Below are 21,405 nucleotides of genomic sequence, written 5' to 3' on the forward strand. Positions count from 1 at the left end.
CAGCCCATCCCCCAGCACCTGCATGGGGCCTCTGGTTAAAGAACTGCCATTTGTAAGCAGTAAACTGCATATGTCTAGACTTGGGGAGGACGTAAGGAATGATCTGTAGACCCGTGTCTTTGCTCTGCAGGTGGGGAAACTGAGGCGAAGGGCGGGGCGGGGGCCCATCCAATACCAGGGCTCACTGGGCCCGGGCCCGGGCTGAGGTCCAGGCCTCCGACGAAGCTCCCAGCTCTGCCCCCGCGCTGCACTCTGCACAGATGGCTTCGTGTCTCCGGGAAAGCGGAGTTTATAAATTTGGCCACATTCTGGAACAACACAGCCATAAATGGACATGCCCGCGGAAGGCTGGGACGTACCTGACCTTTCCGACTGGGGAGGGGGAGGGGAAGGGAGGACAAGGCGGGCAGCCCCAGCCACACTGAGATTCTTGCCTCTGGGGGAAAATAAAGCCGCAGCCAGAGGGAGGCTGCAGAGGAAGCGGGCAAACGGGGCAGACCTGGTCCGCATGCCCCCTTCGCAGCTGTCTGGCTCTGACCTTGGGCAAAGGCCTTCACCTCTCGGAGCCTCCCTGGTCACCAGACCTGGCGAAGGAGAACATGTGAGAAGGCAGAGGGCCAGGCCCAGCTGCAACGCAGACTCTTCCAGGATGGGACCCAAGCAACCGTATTTTCCAAAAGCCTCCTGGGCTGGTCTGCATCACCAGGGAACTGGAGTTCAGGCATCAATGACATCCGGGCTCTCAGAATCGCTGGTTTTATTAGACTCTGTTACCTACAGGTGAAATCCGGACTCTTTAGCCGGGAGTTCAAGGCCTCCAGGGCAACAGAGCAGCTTCACCCCCGACCCCCGCCCCCTCAGGCATCCCCTCCAGCCTTTCATCGCTTCAGTGTAACCGAGGTGGAGTGTCCTCCCTGCAGCCCCAGATAAAACGACCAGCTTGGCCTTCCCATGGGAATCAATTGAATTCCACACACCACAGTCTCCTCCTTTTCCAAAGGCGTTCACACCCACATTGGGACCTTTCAGTCCGCAGGCCGATGCTCTACCCACCGAGCCAAACCGGTTAGGGCCAGAATAGTTAGTTTTATTAGACTCTGTTACCTACAGGTGAAATCCGACTCCTTAGCCAGGAGTTCAAGGCCTCCAGGGCAACAGAGCAGCTTCATCCCCCACCCCCGCCCCTGCAGGCATCCCCTCCATCCTTTCATCGCTTCAGTGTAACCGAGGTGGAGTGTCCTCCCTGCAGCCCCAGATAAAACGACCAGCTTGGCCTTCCCATGGGAATCAATTGAATTCCACACACCACAGTCTCCTCCTTTTCCAAAGGCGTTCACACCCACATTCAAACCTTTGCTCAGGCAGTTTCCTCAAGGTGAGCAGTCCCCCCACCCCACCGACCCCATCTGGCTTCTCTGTGATAGAAAACCCACCTCAAATCTTCTCCCTCTGGAAGCTTCCTTGGGTCTCTGCACTCCTAGACTGAGTCACTATCCATTCAGCGCTCTACCCTCCAAATGAATCAATGAATGAATTAGTGGAATTCCTGATCGATTTGCCTCCCGGCCCTGGTGCCCAGTTTGTAGCCAATCATGTTTGTTGACATGCAATGAAATTGGAATCTCTGATCCAACTCTGTTCTGAATGCAACAACCACTGAAAAATATTCAGTCACCAAACATGTATTGAGCATCTACTACGCACTGGGCACGGTGAACAAACCAGGTCATTTTAGATGTTGGTGAAGTGTGTTGAGTGCTTTGAGAGCGAATGTTTTAAATATTGAGAGGTGCTGTTCCCTAGAGAGTGGTCTGGAAGCTTCTTCGCAGAAGTGGCATTTGAGCTGAGACCTGAAGAATGACAGAACCAGCCTGCAGAGCTCCAGAACGGGGGACCGGATTTGGGTTTGAGGAGAGCTCTCCAACCCGGCCAGTGTGGCTCAGTGGTTGAGCATAGACCTATGAACCAGGAGGTCACGGTTCGATTCCAGGTCATTGCACATGCCTGGGTTGCGGGCTCCAACCCCAGTAGGGTGTGTACAGGAGGCAGCTGATCAATGATTCTCATCACCATCATCATTGATGTTTCTATCTCTCTCTCCCTCTCCCTTCCTCTCTGAAATCAATAAAAATATATTTTTTAAAGAGAGGGGAGAGAGAGAGAGCTCTCCAGCTTCTAGGTGGTAAGTGGAGGTACGTGGGGCAGTGGCCAGAGCCAAGTGATTAACAGCCAGCCACGTGCAGAGGCAGGGCCCAACCACACGAAGGCGGACACCACAGCGGGGCCTGTGCTTGGGTGGGACGGCTGACCTTCCACACCTTAGATCCTTTGATTCTCTGCGCCTTATCTATGTTTTAAACACACACAAATAAAGAAAACAAAACCCCTTAGAGCATCCGAAATTGGCTAACGCCCATAGAATTGTTTTTTGTTTTGTTTTGTTTTAAATATCATTTCCCACTGAATCTTCACTTTTATGTTTCCAGCAGCGGACATCCAGCCAAGGGGACGAGTTAACTGGGACAAACGGGCTTCCGTCCCTGTCCCTCTGTCATTGTCCTCTGGATCGCAGCTCGTGGCTGCTAAGAGGGTCATTTCCTGTGGCCTCAGCAGGGTGAAGTGTGGGGGCCAGGTCTTCCCACGGATGCAGCTGGGTCAGCTGCATTTCCCGAGGGGACGCTGCTCTGGGGGGGGCGGGGGGGAGGCAAATGGCAGCCCCAGAGGCTCAGACAAGCAGCTCTGGCCCCACCGTTCATTTTTAAGTGAGTTACTTGAGGTTTAACAAAAAATGTGGTGAGCTTCCCAAGCTAGCTCCCCAGAAGAGCCTGGAGCCCTGATATTGGAGTCATCTAACATGAGCGGAACCCAGCCCAAGAGAGGGTCTGAGTTGCCCTGGCCGGTTTGGCTCAGTGGATAGAGTGTTGGCCTGTGGATCGAAGGGTCCTGGGTTCGATTCCAGTCAAGGTGTATCTCGGTTGCAGGCTCCTCCCGGGCCCAGGCTCTGGGTGAGTATTTAAAAAAAAAAAGAGAGAGAGAGAGAGAGGGTTTGAGTCACCTGATTTGAGGGTTTGAGTCACCTGATTTCATGACTCACCAAATTCAGGCCAGGTAATCCTCTCAGGTGAAGCTGGGCTGTGACTGGAAGACAGAAAAACCCCTCTCCCGCTGCAGACCAGGGCACCCTGACCCCAAGACAGGGGACTCCAGCCCTGGGGGGGACCACTGAACTCCAGAACTACACAAGCCACACACACACACACACACACACACACACAACACACACACACACACACACACACACAGATTCTGAGTTTCTAGGTTCAAAACCCCTCCTGGTTACCATCTGTTTTCTTAACCTGGTGCTCTGCCTCCGGGTTAGAGGCGGGGGGCGGGGGGGGTGTGCCAGGGCAGCCTCTGGCCTGTACCCATCAAATGCCTCCCAAGAAACCCATGAATCTCGTATCAGGATCATGCACCCTCCTCTCATGCCACTCCCCCTTGCTCATTACCTCCAGTCACTCTGGCTTCTTTAGGTTCGGCCTTCCTGCCTCAGGCCCTTTGCCCATGCTGTTCCCTCTGCCAGGATCGCCAGGCAGAGTGTTCACGTCACCTTTAACCTTTTCCTTCTTAGAACCAACCCCAACTAATGAATTGCGCAGTGATTTTCATGACGTCTCCCTCCACACCTTCAAAGCCATTCTCTGATCTGCAACAAGGGGTCCGCAGAGTCGCCACAGAAAGGGGAAGAGAGAAAAAAGGATAGAGTGTGGGAGGTTTTTGTGACCCAAGCCTGGAAGAGGCGCACATCCCTTCTGCTCATTGGCTGGAATCAGTCACATGCCCCCTCCTCGCTGCAAGGGAGACTGGGAAATGTAGTCTAGGTGAGTGTGGAACCCAAGACAGGGATGTCGGTGCATACCTGCCGGCTCTGCCACAGTGTGTTGCCCAGCATGAGAAGAAAAGGGTGACTCGGGCCTGGACAGGCAAAGGCCCCCGCCATTGCACTGCACGCGGCCTCAGCATCCCCACCCAGGGAGAGGAAGACCTGTCTTCTGGGCCTGTGTCGGCCTTTCCTGAGCACGTAAAACCAATTAATGGGCGGCCCCAGGAGCGGACACCGCCCTTATCTCTCTGACCATCACCTCTCCCCAACAAAGGCTGCTTTCCTGCAAATGCATTGTCCTGGCCGCAGGAGCACACTGGTGCCCACATGCACGTGAGAGAAACGCGTCAGGAAGGGTGGAGAATTGGCGGACAGGTACCCCAGCTCCCTCCCCGTCTTTGGGAAGACTGAGGCCCGCTCCACGCTGTCTCGGAGAGTTCCCTGCAGGGGTTGAGCTCTGCTTGCCCACCAAGGCAACTGCCCTGATAACGCTATCTCCAGGGGCTCCTTCTCTTCCCCATCTCGCTTCCCCGCTCCTCTGCATGATCCCCTGGGATCGGCTCACAGATCGATCATTTGCATTTAGTCCTTGTCTTAGGGTCGGCGTCTGGGAGGCCCCACACCAAGAGCTCCCCAAGGACAGGCCCACGGCCGGCCCGTGCTCTTCTCCCCTCCCGCGGGTAGCCGTGCGCTTCCCGGGCCCACAGTCACCCTTTGGGTGACTTTTAGGAACACACGAAACATATGTCAGCGGCCCGGTCCTCTTGGCCAGGGCTGCCGCAGACTCACAGAGAGAGGGCCGCACGCACTTGAAAACGAGCAAGTCTTGGAAGAGGTGTCTGCTCATCCTGTTTCTTTCCCACACACAGGAAATCCCGGGCAGGCGGCGCTTCCGGACCCGGGGAGGGGGCGGGGAGCTCCCAGCACTGGGCCCAAGCTCTCCTCCTCGTGAGAGGAAACCTTGGGTTATTGGAGGGTGTTGGCTTGCCTTCCTCGCTGCCTGGAGAAAGGGAGAGCTCAGAGTTCTGGATTCGAGTCCTCACCCCACCGCGAGGCGACCGGGTCACTTTGGCTGTTCCTTCCCCTCCCCTGGGGCCTCAGCTGCCATTTCTGAAGCACAGGGGTGGGGTGGCTGTGCTTCGGGGTGTCTTACAGTGGCTGCGTCCTGCGTCTCCTCAGAACTCGGATCCAGGCCTGGCTATGCTGTGTCGCTTGTGAAAACTTTTAAGGGATTTGAGGACTCAAAGCAGACAAGTATCTGGGCTATTTTGGAAGGCAGCATTAGCAACCGCTAAGAAGAGTTAGAGTGGTTTGTCCCGTAGATGGAATTTTCCATGGAAAAATCATTTTAAATATTTTCTTTATAAATTGGCACTCACTAGCTAACTTTTCTCTTTCCTTTTTCCAGGCTTGCTCCATCTCTACGTTGCAGCCCAAGTGACGTTGGTCCATTAGATCATTTTGCCCGTCTTGCTTAAAACTCATCTATGGCCCTAGCTGGTTTGGCTCAGCGGATAGAGCATCGGCCTGGGGACTGAAGGGTCCCAGGTTTGATTCCGGTAAAGGGCACATGCCTGGGTTGCAGGATTTCAGAGAGGAAGGGAGAGGGAGAGAGAGATAGAAACATCATCAATGATGAGAGAGAATCATGGATCGGCTGCCTCCTGCACACCCCCTACTGAGGATCAAGACCACAACCCGGTATGTGCCCTTGACCGGAATCGAACCTGGGACCCTTCAGTCCGCAGGCCGACACTCTATCCGCTAAGCCAAACCGGTTAGGGCAATAAAAATATATTTTTAAAAACCTCGCAGCCAGGAGCTATAGCCAAATGCACCTCTCTTTCCAAAAGAGAGAAAATGTACTAGAAAACCACTGGCAGAGCCTACGCCGGGCGAGGACAATCCTGTCAAATGCATGCGAGGCGCATGCGTGGGACCCGGGAGCCTCGCTGGGTGACCTCAGGCAAGGCCCCTCCCTCAGAGCCTCCCTTCCTGGGCTGTATAATGGGGGGCTGGTCTAGATCATCTCCTGGGGCCCTTTTACTCGGCCTCCGTGCCTCCCTCCCAAAAAGAAAAATGAGAGGGAACGAAAAGACATGGGTGGTTTCTCTTGTTCCATCTCCAAGGCCAACTCCCCAAAAATGTCCAGCGTGACATAGATTTAACATAAACAGCGGTGCGCTCACACTCCCAAATACCCCAAAAGGAGCCCCAGATGGGCTATTTTTATCCTTTTAAGACACATACACACTCCAGCCCCCGCCGCCCCCACCCACAAGTGTCTGTCCAGTTGATGTTTTATGAGAAGACAAGAGCTCCAGTTAAGGGTGCTAATTAAACAGCTTCGGCTGTGGGCAGGAGAGAGGCCGGAGCAGACCTCCTCTCGGGCATGATGTCACCGCAATAGTGCGTTTCTCATGACCCAAGAATGTGAGTGTGTTTGCACTGCACGTTGAAGTCCATGATGCAAGCGCAGCCTGGTAAACAGGCCCCAGACAGGCAGGCCCTGCGAGGCCTGGCGGGGGCCCAAGCCGTGCTTAACTCCTTCCTGGCAGAACTGGCTGGTGGGCCGCCAAGATTTGGCCAAGACGCCTTCTCACCTCAGCCCCCCACTTCTCTCGCAGGCGGGGTTCTTGGTCGGGAGGGGTTCGGGGATTCGGGGCCTCTCGGGAGACCTGTACTCCCACAAACCTGCGCCTTTTGCTTGCTCTAGGGCAGTGGCTCTCAACCTTCCTAATGCCGCGACCCTTTAATACAGTTCCTCATGTTGTGGTGACCCCCAATGTCATTGTTACAAATTGAACATAATTAAAGCTTCGTGATTAATCACAAAACAATATGTAATTATAGATGTGCTTTCTGATGGTCTTAGGCGACCCCTGTGAGAGGGTCGTTCGCCCCCCCAAAGGGGTCGCGACCCACAGGTTGAGAACCGCTGCTCTAGGGCCTTGCATAGGGGACACCTCTGCCCTGAGTCTCAGTTTTCTCATCTGTACAATGGGGAGAGGAACCAGGCCTCGATCCTTTATCGTCAGCTCCACAGTCCGGAAAACCTAGACAACCGAGGGCTTTTCTCTATAGTCAAAGAAAACACACTTGGAGGCAAGACCTGACCTGACACGGACTGAGGCTATGTAGGACCTTCAGTCCACTTAGAGGCGATGCTCACACTCCTCACCACAGCAACAGTCATATGTTTGATTGGAGATGGGTGGGCTCACACCCCACTGGATCACCTTTTAATGCCCCCCCCCCCTGCAAAGATTCTGAATTCTCAAACCCATCCAGCCCCTTGTTCAGCGGCTGAGGGACGGGGCTTAGCTTTGACCCTACTGTGTCCCAAGCAGCCAGCTCAACGCCTGGCACACAGCAGGCGCCCAAACAATTGTTGTTAAATCAACAGCTGAAGTTATTCATACCCCATCAATGCCATGGCGGCGATTATGGGGAAACTGAGGTCCGGGCCTCTGACCTGGCCCGCCCTGTATCCTTTCCCACAGAGGGAGTCCCGACTTTCCCCAAAAAAGGGAGCTGCTCACATTTCCCCGCCCGCCGCCTGCTCACAAACAGCCTAGTGACCCCCCTCCCGCATTCCAGGGCGGCTTCCTCCCCGGCTGGCTGGTTTGCGGGCATCTCCCGAGTTTTCTTTGGCAAAAGGTTCTGATGATTAAAAAGGAGGGGGGCACGCAGAGAGCTAGGGGTCTGGAAGGAGTGGTCCCAGGGCAGAGTGGGGGTGAGGGGTGTCTGGGGAAGATGGGATCTGTTGGCCGGCCTGAGATGATGGACCAGATTCTAGGATCCCTGTGAATGTGTCAACCAGGCCCTGCTTTCAACCTAGGGCTGGAGACTTATCCAGACCCGTGCAGAGCTGCCAGGATGGAAAAGGTCTCCCCAGTATGGTCTGACCTACCCCCAATTGCTGTGGGACCCCAAGTACCTCCTTTTGCCTCTCGGGTCTTAGCGTGCTTGGAGAACCCAGCACAGCGGAGCAGAGCTGAGGGGAGAGATACCGTCTTGAGTCCAAGCCCAGACTCTTCCTCTTGGCTGAGTGGTGAGTTAGGGCAAGTCACTTTTTCTCTCTGAGCCTCAGTGACCTCATCCGCAAGATGGCACTGAGTTATAGGGAGGTGGTTCTGATGAACGTACCTGGCACATAATGAAGGAACGTTAGGTACCATCCCCCGTGGCCTGGATAAGCCGCCTGGTCTGATGTGCAATGACAATCTCATTGTCTCAGCTCTCTGTGTGGCCTTTGGACTGCCCCTTCAGTCAGTCTTCCCACCTGTAATAAAGATAAGGCCTCACCAGGACTGTAGTAAGGACAAGGCTTGGCCATGGATGTTGGTTGATCAGTTATCTCCTGGTGCCTGGTCTGCAATCCTAAAGGGGCTTCTAGTCTGGAAGGAGAGACCATATGGAAAGTGCCTGGCACAGGTAGGTGCCCACTGGATGGAAGGAAGGAAGGAAGGGTGGATGGATGGATGGATGGATGGATGGATGGATGGATGGATGGATGGATGGATGGATGGATGGATGGATGGATGGATGGATGGATGGATGGATGGATGGATGGATGGATGGATGGATGGATGGATGGATGGATGGATGGATGGATGGATGGATGGATGGATGGATGGATGGGTGGGTGGGTGGATGGGTGGATGGATGGATAAATGGATGAATGGATGGATGAAATAAATGACTTACTCCAGGCCACAGAGTTAGTAAGTAACTTTCCCTGATACCTCACAATGGGCCCTGGAGGATGCAGAAGACGATGGATGGATGGATGATGGATGGAATAAATGACTTACTCCAGGCCACAGAGTTAGGAAGTAACTTTTCCTGATACCTCACAATGGGCCCTGGAGGATGCAGAAGAGCTGGTTTGAGAGAGGGGGGGGCACTCCACATGCAGGGACTGCATGAGCAAAGGCTTGGGGTTAGGAATTGTTGTGGCTTGGATGAGACACTGTCCCATATCTTCTCTTTCAGTAACTTGCTCAACAAGACTCTAGAGGAGGGGATCTGAATGGAGGCTCTCCCAGAGTTCTCTGGGGCAGAGCCAGGAGGTTGTGTAGGGAGAGGGCCCCAAGCCCAGATGAGCAGGCAGGAGCAAGCCCAGGCTGCAGGCCGGGCCTCGGAGGGACTGGTCTGGCCATATTTGGTTTTCAAGGAACTTGGAGGGTTCCTGCTGGCCCTGCTGCCCACACACAGGAGTGAGGCCACCCACAGTTACCGAATCAAGCAGGCAGCTGGGGTCGGAGCAGAGGCCCCACAATGGGGTGACTGTCACACAACTGTTCAGAGCCTGGCCTCTACAATTAAGACGATAAGGGTCCACCTAGCTGGTTTGCTCAGTGGATAAAGTGTCGGCCTGTGGATTGAAGGGTCCTGGGTTCGATTTCGGTCAAGGGCACGTACCTTGGTTGCAGGCTCCTCCCCAGCCCGGGCCCTGGTCGGGGTGCGTGCAGGAGTCAACCAATCAATGTGCTCCTCTCACATCCATGTTTCTCTCTGTCTTTCCCTCTCTCTTCCACTCTCTCTAAAAATCAATGGAAAAAATATCCTTGGGTGAGAATGAACAAAAAATAAATAACCCAAATATTAAAAAAAAGAAGAAGAAGAATCAAGTGACTGAATAAGCTGTAACAAACAGTTCTAAATCAGAGCCTCTCCGCATGACAGGCAGGAGACCAGAACGGCTTTCTAAACCCATTAGCTCATCTCCCTCATATCAGGAGGCACCTCTGGCCCTACCAGGAGCCAGGAGCTATGCGGGGAGCCAGGCCAGGGCCCTGGCCCGAGGAATCATTACCTGGCCAGAACTTGCCAGATTCTGGGATTTCACATCCCAGTAAAGTGTTCTGTGCAGATGGAACACACAATTGCCAACATTTTGTAATTTGTCAAAGTACATTAAAAAAAAAATAATAATAATAATAGCCGAAACCGGTTTGGCTCAGTGGATAGAGCGTCGGCCTGCGGACTCAAGGGTCCCAGGTTCGATTCCGGTCAAGGGCATGTACCTTGGTTTCAGGCATATCCCCAGTAGGAGGTGTGCAGGAGGCAGCTGATCGATGTTTCTCTCTCATCGATGTTTCTAACTCTCTAGCTCTCTCCCTTCCTCTCTGTGAAAAATCAATAAAGTATTTTTTAAAAAATAACAATAATAATAAAGCACTACTTTCTACTGTCATCATAAAATTTTATAAGGACTAATCTCAGAATTAACCAACTTTTTAAAAATTACCTTTATCGTCCTGGCTGGGTGGCCCAGGTGGTTGGAGCGTGGCCCCGAACACCAAAAAGGTTGCGGCTCAATCCCCGGTTGGGGCGTGTACTCTCATTTTGATGTTTTTTTCTCTCTCTCTCAATCCCATCCTCTCTCTCTATAAAAGTCAATAAAAACATATCCTCGGGTGAGGATTAAGAATAAAAAGTTTCCTTTACAAGTAACTCACCACATTGTCCTAGTTTTCTCACTAACCCCCGGGCCAGGGAGAATTTTATCTAGAACAGGCATGTGGCGATCTCCAGATGAGCGGGAGAGATAGAACATTTATGCAAATAACTCAGAGTAGCCATATTCATTTAGTGTCTTTGGGTTGAGAGACACATAAAACTATTCTGGCTACCTTAATAGCTACAGTCTACCAATAACATTTATTGCTGGTAATATTAACATTGATTCCTTGGTTAAGGTGTCTGCTGGGCTTCTCTGTTGTAAAGGGTCTCTTTGTAATTAGTAAGTATCTTGTGGGGTGATACTAAAAGGCTATGCAAAAAATACAGATTTCTCAGCATTTCCAGTTCTTTTTAAAAGTGCCATCAAATGTACACATTCTGCTTTTATTCCACAAACATTAAATGTTCACCCACTATGTGCCAAATACTGGCCTAACGTGCACGGCTTGGCAATGTGCAGCCCTGTGATCTTGCTGGATCTTAGGATCCTTACCTGCAAAATGAATATAATTATATCTGATGCCCTAGGCGGTTTGGCTCAGTGGATAGAGCATGGACCTGTGGACTAAAGGGTCCTGAGTTCGATTCCTGCCAAGGCCACATACCTTGGTTGCAGGCTCAATTCTGGCCCTGGTCAGGGTGCTTATGGGAGGCAACCAATCGATATGTCTCTCTTCTATCAGTATTTCTCTCTCTGTCTTCCACCTCCCTTTCACTCTCTCTAAAACTCAATGGAAAAATATCCTTGGGTGAGGATTAGCTAACTAAATATACACACATTAATCTTAAAAATAATAATTATGATTCTATCTGACCACTCAGGGCTGCTGAGGAGAAAGGAGGACCGAGCTGGTGAGCATGTTCTGCTAACTGGGTTGTTCATTCTCCTCCCAAAGTGCCCAGCCCTGTCCTAACCTCCACCTATTGGCAGCCTCCGTTTCTGTCCTGCCCGAACCCACGCCCGCAGGCTTCTGTCTGTCCTCACTGGCCAGACTCCCTTTTCCTATTTGCCAAGCCTTGCTTGTGACGTCATTGAATACGTTTTGGAGACACTGGGCAAGCCTTGTGGAGACTGACCATTTCCTCCGGACACTCTGCCTGCAATTTGGGGAGCTGCCTCGAGGCGCCAAGGGACACCTGGCACCTGTGGGTGGCAGGCAGGAGATCCCTCCTCCCGTAGCAGAAACAAGGGGGAGAAGTAGGCATTGCCTTCCTCCAACAACGTTTTGGCCCTAAAAAAAGGAAACCCTTGGGACCCAGGGAGAGCTGAACAAGCCCAGACGGACACTTGTGTCCCACTGAGTGACCTAACATGGTCATACTTTAAAGTAACAATTTCAAAATGTGAAAAGATGGGCCCTCGCCAGTGTGGCTCAGTGGCTAGAGCATCGGCCTGCGGACCAAAGGGTCCCGGGGTTGATTCCCGTCAAGGGCATGTCACTCCGTTGCAGGCTCCTCCCTGGCCGGGGCTCATGCAGGAGGCAATCATCAATGTGTTTCCCTCACATTAATATTTCTCTCTGTCTCTCCCTCTCCCTCCCATGCTCCCTAAAAATCAATGGAAAAAATACCCTCGGGTGAGGATTAACAAAACAACAACAAAAAGTGAAAAGATGAGCTCGCCCCTGACCCAGCCTCCTAACTCAACAGCACTTTTAGTTGAGAACCGGATGTTAGTGGACCCAGAAGAAGGTACAAGTTAATCTCCTTCAATAACTCAGAAGAGGCTTTCAAACCTTACCCGGGGGGGTTCCTCACCGCCCTCTCTCAATATTTTCCCACAAACAGACCTGAGGCTCCTTTTGACCGTCAGTCCCTCGCTCTCCTCCCGGCCCCTCAGCTGTCTTGTGCACCAATTAGCTGGTGACTAATTGCTCCTTAATTGTGAACCCGCTGGCCCATTCCCAGCTCCCACCCACACAGGCTGGCATGTGCATCCTCCAGGGAAAGGTCTGGTGTGAGTCCCGTGGTTCACAGGCCCCACTGCTGTGGGTTGAACCTCTTCTTAGGATCCAGGTCTTGTTCTAGGCCCCGAGGACTCGGTCGGTGGTGAGCGAGACAGACTGGGTCCTTGCCTTCTCAGAGCTCACATCTAGCAGGAGCCAAACAGCAGCAACGAAATAATTTCAGATAATAGTGGGTATGAAAATAAATAAAAAAAGGTAACACCGTACTGAGTACTGCTTGGTGCTTCCGACAGGTGCGCCGGGAAGGCCTCTCTATGGAGGTGACGTTGGAGTTGAGACGTGAATGGTAATCAGGACCCAGCAGGAGTGAAGGTGAGGAGGCAGAGTGGTCCAAGCAGAGAGCAAGGCAAGAGCAAAGGCTGGGGAGGTGGGGGGGAGGCGGGGGGACCCAGCATGGCCTGAGAAGCACTCATTGCATCCATTCAGCCCCCAGGGATTCAGGAGTCAGACATCGGGTTAAAAAGTTGGAGCAGCCCTGACTGGTTTGGCTCAGCGGATAGAGCCTCGGCCTGCGGACTTAAGGGTCCCAGGTTCGATTCCAGTCAAGGGCATGTACCTTGGTTGCGGGCGCATTCCCAGTGGGGAGTGTGCAGGAGGCAGCTGATCGATGTTTCTAACTCTCTATCCCTCTCCCTTCCTCTCTGTAAAAAATCAATAAAATATATTTAAAAAAAAAAGTTGGAGCAATGCCCTGGCCAGTTTGGCTAAGTGAATAGAGCATCGGCCTGCAGACCAAAGGGTCCCAGGTTCGATTTTGGTCAAGGGCACCTGCCTGGATTGTGGGCTCAGTCCAATGTGCAGGAGGCAGCCAATCAATGATTCCCTCTTATCATTGATGTTTCTATCTCTCTCTTCCTCTCCCTTCTTCTCTGAAATCAATAAAAATAAATTAAAAACAAATAAAGTTGGAGCAAAACATCCCTCCCTCTCCGTGTTGGCAGAGACTGGGGGTGGGGTGTACTCCTCCTGGACCTGCCCTCAGAAGGAGGAATTATTCATCTGATTAAGTCAGATTCCAGGGTCCTCATTGGTCCTTGGTGGTAATGAGGGTGATGTTTCTTCAAGGTCTCAAACTGCACAGACCCATGGGGGCGGGGGGGGGGGGGGCTGTCCCCTTCAGAGGAAGCCTCTGCCCTGGAGGAATCCAGACCCAGGTTTGAGACCCCAGGGAAACACAAATTTGGATTGTCACATGAAATTTCCTGATTTTTAAATGTTAACAACAAATTCAAAAAGATTTTTTTAAACAACAAAAAATATATTTTATTGATTTCAGAGAGGAAGGGGGAGAGAGAGAGAGAGAGATTTCAATGATGAGGAAGAATCATTGATCGGCCCATCTCTTCTAGATAAGCCTGGAATCCTAGCCTCCCAGGGAAGGGGCACAAAAATCTGGGTCTTGCTCTAACCTTTGGGAGAAAAGGTTAGAAATCTTTCCAGAAACCTGAGGCGAGGGAACATCCTGTGCTTCAAACCCAGAGAAGCTGTGACCTGGGGCCGGCCCTCCCACATCAGATGGCCCTGAGGTCTACGGCGCTGTGTGACCCAGGCATAGCTCACATTCCCTCTGCGCTGCAGTATCAGGATGCAAAGTGTGCAGAGATAAGAGCTCAGCCTCTGGGACCGAAGCTCTGGGCCCAAATCCTCACTCCCTTGCTGATGGCCCAGGGCAAGTTCCTTCCCCACTCCCGGCCTCACATTTCTCATCTATAAAACGGGCGCAAGAAAAAAGCCATCCCACCCCCCTCCCCCAGGGCCTCACATTTCTCATCTATAAAACGGGTGCAAGAAAAAAGCCACCCCCCCCCCTCCCTGGGGGCTGTTGCGACAACTGAATGGGTGGATGCTTGATGTGAATGCATGGTGTAAATGACCCCAACGTGGGCTTAGTAGCTGGACAGGTGGCATTAGCATCATCTCAACCAAAACCCCATGTTTTATGTGTGTTAATCCTCACCCGAGGATATTTTTCCATTGATTTTTAGGGTGAGTGGGAGAGGGAAAGACATAGGGAAACATCCATGTGAGAGAAACACGTCGATTGATTGCCTCCTGCACGAGCCTCAACCAGGGCCCCGGCCCAGGAGGAGCCTGCAACCGAAGTACGTGACCTTGACTGGAATCAAACCCTGGATCCTTTGGTCCACAGGCCGACACACTGAGCCAAACCGGCTAAGGCCAAAACCCCATTATACGGAGGAGAAGACAGAGGCTCGAGCCAGTGATGCGACTTGCCAAGGCCACACAGCTTAGGAGCAGTGATGTCCCCAGCATACTTAGGTTTGTCTGATTCCAGAAGCCCAAGTCGTAACCTCTCTAAAGTTAGAGGGTTCTGGGTTCGAGTCTCAACTCTGCCCCTTGCAGTCACAGGAGCTTGAGCTATTCCCTTTTTTCTCTGGGTCTCGTTTTTGCCTCATCTAAATACATGACAATCTGCCCATGATGACTTATGTATTTTCCTCAAATGGGAAAATACACAGGAAGTGCCTCGCACAGTACCCAGGATGGACAGGTCTGTGGCCAGCAGTTGAGGCTGTCCTAATCATCAGAGGCAAGTTGCTTAACTCTCTGAGCCTCAGTTTCTCTATCCATCAAGTAGGACTAATAGCAGTCTCATCTCATTGGGTGGTCGTAAGGAATAAATGAGTTACTGTGGGCTAAGCCTTAGCACAATGCTGCCCTCACTATTATTTATTTTAATTTTTTTCACAGAGAGGAAGGGAGAGGGAGAGACAGATAGAAACATCAGTGATGAGAGAGAATCATTGATTGGCCGCCCTCTGCAGGCCCCCCACTGGGGATTGAGCCTGCAACTGGACTCAAACCCAGGACCTTTCAGTCTGCAGGCCAATGCTCTATCCACTGAGCCAAACGGGCTAGGGCACTTGGTATTCTTTTTAAAGTTCTGAAACCTGTTGTAGGCCAGCATGAGACTACGAGGGACCCCAGTCCCCCCACTGGCCGTGGCTCCAGGCATTGCCCTTGCTGCCAGTCAGCTATTATTAGGCCCCGAGTCCTCATCTTAAATCCAGATGGGGAGCCAGAGGGGCGGACAGGGCCGGGCCGGGCTGGTGGAGGGCTGGGAACAGGCTGGAAGGCTGGTTTGGGTTTGGGCCCCACCCTGCCTGCAGCCGGTCCAAGCTGCCACGTCTGCACTTGGCTCCGAGGTCTGCACCAAGCCCGCCTCCCACCATGGCCGCCTCCTCGGGGAAGGTTCGCAGTGTTTCCACAGCCTCAGCACTTTTCTTCCCGCCCCAGGGAGGCCAGGCCTGTGTGGAAACGCTGAACTGGACACGGCTCGCCTCTGCAGCCTGCAAAGGGGCCGTGCACTCTCTCGTCTCCTGGGGAAAGGGCCCGCACAACTGGGTTCAAGTCCCAGCCCTACCAGCAACACGCTGTGTCAGCTTGAACAAGTGGCATTTCCTCTCTGAGCCTTTTCTTTCTTTTTTAAATTGATTTCAGAGAGGAAGGGAGAGGGAGAGAGAGAGAGAGAAACATCAATGATGAGAGAGAATCATGCATCGGCTGCCTCCTGCACACCCCACACTGGGGATGGAGCCCCGCAACCTGGGCATGTGCCCCGACTGGGAATCGAACCGGGACCTCCTAGTTCGTAGGTCGACGCTCAACCGTTGAGCCACAGCGGCCGGGCTGAGCCTTTTATCTGTAAAATGGATATAATCATAGCACCTACCTCACAGGGCTGTGGTGGTGATTCGGTGAGTGAATGGCACATAGTAGGCATTCAGTATGCACCGGTTATTGTCACTTCATGCTTGGGTGTGCCGGGTCCTGAGGGGGAAACAAGGGATTTAGGAAACTGGGGACCTGGAGTGCAGAGTGGCTCCACTTCTACTTCTGTGCGACCTGAAGCCTGTGCCCGAGAAGGCAGGGACTCAGAGTACCTGTTCGGACCACAAAGTGGGCATCTAGGACTCTATGGTGCCAAGATCCCGCTCCTGTGCTCACAAGTTCGATTCCCGGTCAGGGCATGGGTTGCAGGCTCCATCCCCAGTGTGGGGCCTGCAGAAGGCAGACAATAGTGATTCTCTCATCATGGAAGTTTCTCTCTCTCTCTCTTGCTCTCCCTTCCTCTCTGAAATCAATAAAAACACCTATTTTTAAAAAGAAATATGACAAGGCCCCATGTGGGAAGAGATTCCAAATGGTAGAGGGCAGGGTGCCAAGGGTTCTGGGTTCGAATTCTGTGTGAGGTGCTGGTGTGGCTTGGTCTCACTGAGCCTGTCTTCTCATTTATATGACGATAGTCCTACCTCACAGGGCTCAAGCTGTGAGGGTCATGATAATAACAAATAGCCACTCATATATTAGAAGGGTGATCTGGAGCCAAGTTCCAACCCAATGGACAGCAATTACGCGGGGCCCCTGCCATGAGTCTCGATGACATCAGGCATCAGGGAACCCCCAGAAGCCACAAAAAATCTGGACCGGCCCATAAGAACCCTGTCCTATGTCCAAGAGCGTGGCCTCCTGGGGTTCATCACAGCTCAGTGGGCGTCTCAAGGCCCCTAAGGTCTTCTTCCCGGGGCCCACTTGCCTCCGAGTTTCCTACATTGAAGAGCCACTCTGGCCTCGGCTGAGTAGCTCAGTTGGTTAGAGCATTGTCCCAATACGCCAAGGTTGCGGGTTCAATTCCTGATCAGGGCACCTACAAGAATCAACCAATGAATGCATAAGGATTCCTGGTCAGGGCACCTACAAGAATCAACCAATGAATGCATAAGCAAGTGGAACAACAAATGGAGGTTTCTCTTTCTCTCTCTCTCTCTTAAAAAAAAAAAAATCAACAGTCATTCCTTTCCCATCCCTCGGCACATGGGGCCAGCCCCCTTCTCCTCCTCCAGGCCGGAAGTTTATCTGGCACTGTCACTCAGAGGACACAGCAGCTGGATGACATCATGCAGGAGACCGCCTTGCCAAACTGGTTTTCCAAACAGGTCTCCAGCCCCACTCCTGGGGCTGCTGGCCATGACACTAGGGGCCTCCAATTCTGCCTATTTGACGAGGGAGGATCCAGCCAAGCCCAACAAGAACCAATTCTTCTCCTCCCGAGACCCCATGCTCCTGCCTCACCTACCGGAGTTTTCCCCAACAAAGTCCTCACAGTCCGACCTCCCTTCCTTTGCCCATGCTGTTCCCTTCTCCATGCTGCCTTTCCCCATCCCCTCAGATGCCAAACAGCAAGTGAGGGCTTTGTTCTTGACGCCATTTAGACTCCACACACCACGTCTCCCCCTTCTGCCACTAGGCTCTGAGACTCCAACAGCAGGACCAGCCTGGATCCACTTCTAGCCCCTCCAACCCTCCCAGTGCCCAGCAGCCCCCGGACTCCCTCATAGGCCCAAGGTCTTGGCCTTGCCTGACCTCACAGCCACTTGTGAGCACATCCCAAGTGGGGTCTCCCAGAAAGTCCTGGAATTTTTTTAAAAATATATTTTTATTGATTTCAGAGAGGAAGGGAGATAGGGAGAGAGATAGAAACATCAATGATGAAAGAGAATCATGGATCAGCTGCCTCCTGCACGCCCCCTACTGGGGATTAAGCCTGCAACCCAGGCATGTGCCCTGATCGGGAATTGAACCCTGACCTCCTGGTTCATAGGTTGATGCTCAACCACTGAGCCACGCCAGCCGGGCCAGTCTTGGAATTTTAAGGTGTCTAGTCTGGCAGGAACGGACTTAGAGAATTGAGGCCACAATCGCCCCATTGTGAAGATGAGGCAACCGGGGTTTCCATGGGACCAGTACTTAGCCTAGGGTGGAGCCAGGGCTAAGATTCGCCACCCCTCCTGAGTCCTGACCCCAGGCCTGGGCTTTCCCTGCAGAATCCTGGCTGGGGAAAATGGGGCGTGGAGGGTGTGGGGGGGAGGGGAGAGCTCACAGGGTGATTCAGGGATCTGGCACTGCCAGCCTGGTACAATATTTATTCTCAAACTCAGGCACTGGAGCAAAATATTACCCTTGGCCCCCTGAGCTGCTCCAGCTACTGCCCCACTCTGCCAAGTCCTAGGTTGGACCTGGAGGAATCCGGGCCCTTCCTGTTACACCCCCTAGCCCTGGGAGGGCCAGACGTGGGCCAGTCCAATTCCCCCATTTTACAGATGGACAGACTGAGGCCCAGGCCTCCCCAACGCCCATAAGGTCTGTTCACCCTGCTCAGCTGGTATTCAGGGCACGTCACAGATAGAACCACCCCATCTCCATTTTCTGCTCCATCGATGGCCCATCTCTCCTCCCTTCCCCATTTACATACAAACCTCCCAGCTTCTACTCACGCTGTTTCTGGGTCACAAATGCCCTTCCGTGCCTTTCCCCTTCTATTCTGTGGGGTGGGTTTCTTTCCATCCTTCCTCAAGGATCCGTTTGCACATCACCTCCTCCAAGGAGTCTTCCAGGATTCCCCCTATCCTAGAGGCAGCAAGGTGGAGGAAAGGGACTTGGACATGGGCAGAATGCCACTCAAGTTTGAATGCCATTACCAGGCCAAGGTGCCCTCGCCTCCCAGAGCTTCTTCAGCTTCCTCCTCTGCAGAATCCGGGTCAACTTGCAAGAGGGCAACCCCTGAGTCTGACACGCAGCAAATGCTCAGTAACCGCCAGGACCCTCCACTCAGGATGTTTACGCGTCCCAGGCTGTGGCTGACGCTTCCCCAGCCGCGCACGGAACTGCCCTTTGATCTTTATTTCACCGTCAACACCATCCCGCCCCGCCCCTTGCAGGGAGGAAGGGCAGGGGCAGGCAGGTAGGAGGACCCCAGCCCTGAGGGCTTAAGGTACCAAGAATTCCTGAACTTGTGTCAGACCCAACAAGTCCGGACTCAGACTCACCTGTGCGGTTCTTCCCAGGTTCGCGGGGGGGCGGAGCTAGCAAGAAGCAGGCCATTCATTCGAGCCTGGAGCTGCCCCTCAGGCAGGGCGGAGAATCCCAGGTAGCCTAGAGCTGTGCCCCGCCCCAAGGGGCTGTGCCAACGGGCGTGCGAGGTTTGAAGTAGGACCGAGTTGGCCTTGGAGGGCGCTGACTCATGCTACCAGGATAAGATGGCATCTGGGTCACGTCGAGAGGGTCTAGACGGGGCCTGCCCAGGGGAAGGGGGCCTGGCTGTTTGCTCCTCCTCCTGTGGGACTGAACAAGTCCACTCCCCTCTCAGCACCTTGCTTTTTCCATGGGTAAAAAGGAGCCACCTGGCGAGGATGTGGGGATGAAAGAGGACACCTTTAAAAGAGTATCAGAGCCCCAGCTGGTTTGCCTCAGTGTAGAGAGCGTCGGCCTGTGGACTGAAGGGTCCCAGGTTCCATTCCCAGTCAGGGCACATACCTGGATTGTGGGTTTGATCCCCAGTGTGGGCCGTGCAGGAGGTAGCCAATCAATGATGCTCTCTCATCATTGATGTTTCTCTCTCACTCTCCCTTCCTCTCTGAAATCAATATATATATATATATTGCCCTAGCTGCTTTGGCTCAGTGGATAGAGCGTTGGCGTGCGAACTGAAGGGTCCCAGGTTCGATTCCGGTCAAGGGCACATGCCCGGGTTGTGGGCTCGATCCCCAGCGGGGACTTGCAGGAGGCAGCCGATCCATGATTCTCTCTGATCATGGATGTTTCTATCTCTCTCTCCCTCTTCCTTCCTCTCTGAAATCAATAAAAATATTTAAAAAATATATATATATATTTTAAAAAAGAGTATACTGGACCTCTCTAAATACGGGTAGAGAATACGGAGGTGGGTGGGTGTGTGGGTAGTCACAGAGGATCCTCTAGAAGTGGTAGAGGTGGGGTAGAGGTGGGGTGGCACCCAAGTCTAAGAACCACACCACACATAACCAGTCCCCAAAATGGCACAGAGATGGCATCAAGAAACCCCGATCACAAAGATTCGAATCTCTTAAGCGGGCAGACCCTAAGTTTCTGAGGAACGTGCGCTGTGCCAAGAAGCACAACAAGAAGAGCCTGAAGAAGATGTAGGCCAACCGCGCCAAGGCCACGAGCGCATGAGCAGAGGCTACCAAGGCCCTCGTCAAGCCCAAGGAGGTCAGGCCCAAGATCCCAAAGGGCGGCAGCCGTGAGCTCAGTGGACTTGCCTACATGGCTCACGCCAAGCTTGGGAAATGTGCTGGTGCCTGCATCGCCAAGGGTCTCCGGCTCTGCAGGCCAAAGCCAAGGCCGAAACCAAGCCCCAGGCTGCGGGTGTGGCTGCAGCGCAGGCTCAGGCTCAGGCTCAGCTGTGAGGACAGAGGACTGATGTGATCCCTGGGCTCCTGTCTGCATGGAGCTGGTGTCCTCCTGTGCTATGTGTACAAATAAACCTGAGGCAGGATCTGCCTAAATAAATAAACAATAAAAATAAAATAAATGAGGTGATACTATTATTGTTTTTATTTGACAGACAGGACACCAGACCCCACCTCCCAGGCTCCAACTCCTTTTGGTCTCCATGGAGACCCGTGGGAGGCTCCCCGGCCTCCAGCAAGGGCAATGGAGCGGCTTTCCCAGTGGGTCTGAGCTCTGGGGGTCCCCTGGCTGACTCCTTGTGTAGTCTTGGGCATGTTGGCTTTCTCTGCGCCTTAATGTCCTCCATTTGTTGAATGAGAGTCTGAACTCCATATTCCCAATTTTGGGGATCCCAACGCTGAAAGAGGCAGATCCTGGGGGGCTTGGAAGGGAGACGCATGGCCGATGAGGGCAATGTCTGCGCCAAGATGTGGCGGCCGAGAGAGGGTTGCCGTGTCACTGATCCTGGGTCCCTGAGATGCGCCAACATGGGGTCAAGATGCCGCCGATTACGCAGTCGCTCCTCGGAGGTGGCCCCGACCAGGTGTCCCCCAAAAGCAGCCTGGGGGCGGCGACCCAACCCAGCCACTGACGCGAGGAGGGGGCGGAGTCCAGGGAGGGGACGTGGTCTCAGGAACAAAGAGGAGGGCTGTCCCGAAGGCGCCGCGACGCGGGCGATCCCGCGCCTCTTACCCCGGCGCTGGGCGCCCTCCTGGACTTTGGCGCAACACTGCGTCCTCCTACCGATGCCCACGCGACCAGCCGGGCCCCGGCGGCCGTGGTCCCACGACTACA

At 53.3% G+C, this 21,405-nt stretch overlaps 1 long non-coding RNA gene across 2 annotated transcripts in view; it reads right to left on the reverse strand.

Moving 5' to 3' along the window:
• The window catches only part of LOC102238896, a 21,389-nt gene extending 1,819 nt beyond the window's left edge, over positions 1 to 19,570 (reverse strand). Inside the window, exons 1-4 of one of the 2 annotated variants that reach the window (XR_313780.2) lie at positions 19,170 to 19,570; positions 18,618 to 18,750; positions 16,016 to 16,113; positions 8,033 to 8,168 (exon numbers count right to left, since the gene is read on the reverse strand). This is a non-coding gene — a long non-coding RNA (uncharacterized LOC102238896). Of the gene's footprint in view, positions 1 to 8,032; positions 8,169 to 16,015; positions 16,114 to 18,617; positions 19,083 to 19,169 lie in introns of those variants that run through there. The other variant, XR_001362774.1, reaches the window with a different exon arrangement.
• Between the last annotated feature and the right edge of the window lie 1,835 nt (positions 19,571 to 21,405).

This window comes from Myotis brandtii, unplaced genomic scaffold (assembly GCF_000412655.1).
Source record: "Myotis brandtii unplaced genomic scaffold, ASM41265v1 scaffold303, whole genome shotgun sequence".
Lineage (NCBI taxonomy): Eukaryota > Metazoa > Chordata > Mammalia > Chiroptera > Vespertilionidae > Myotis > Myotis brandtii.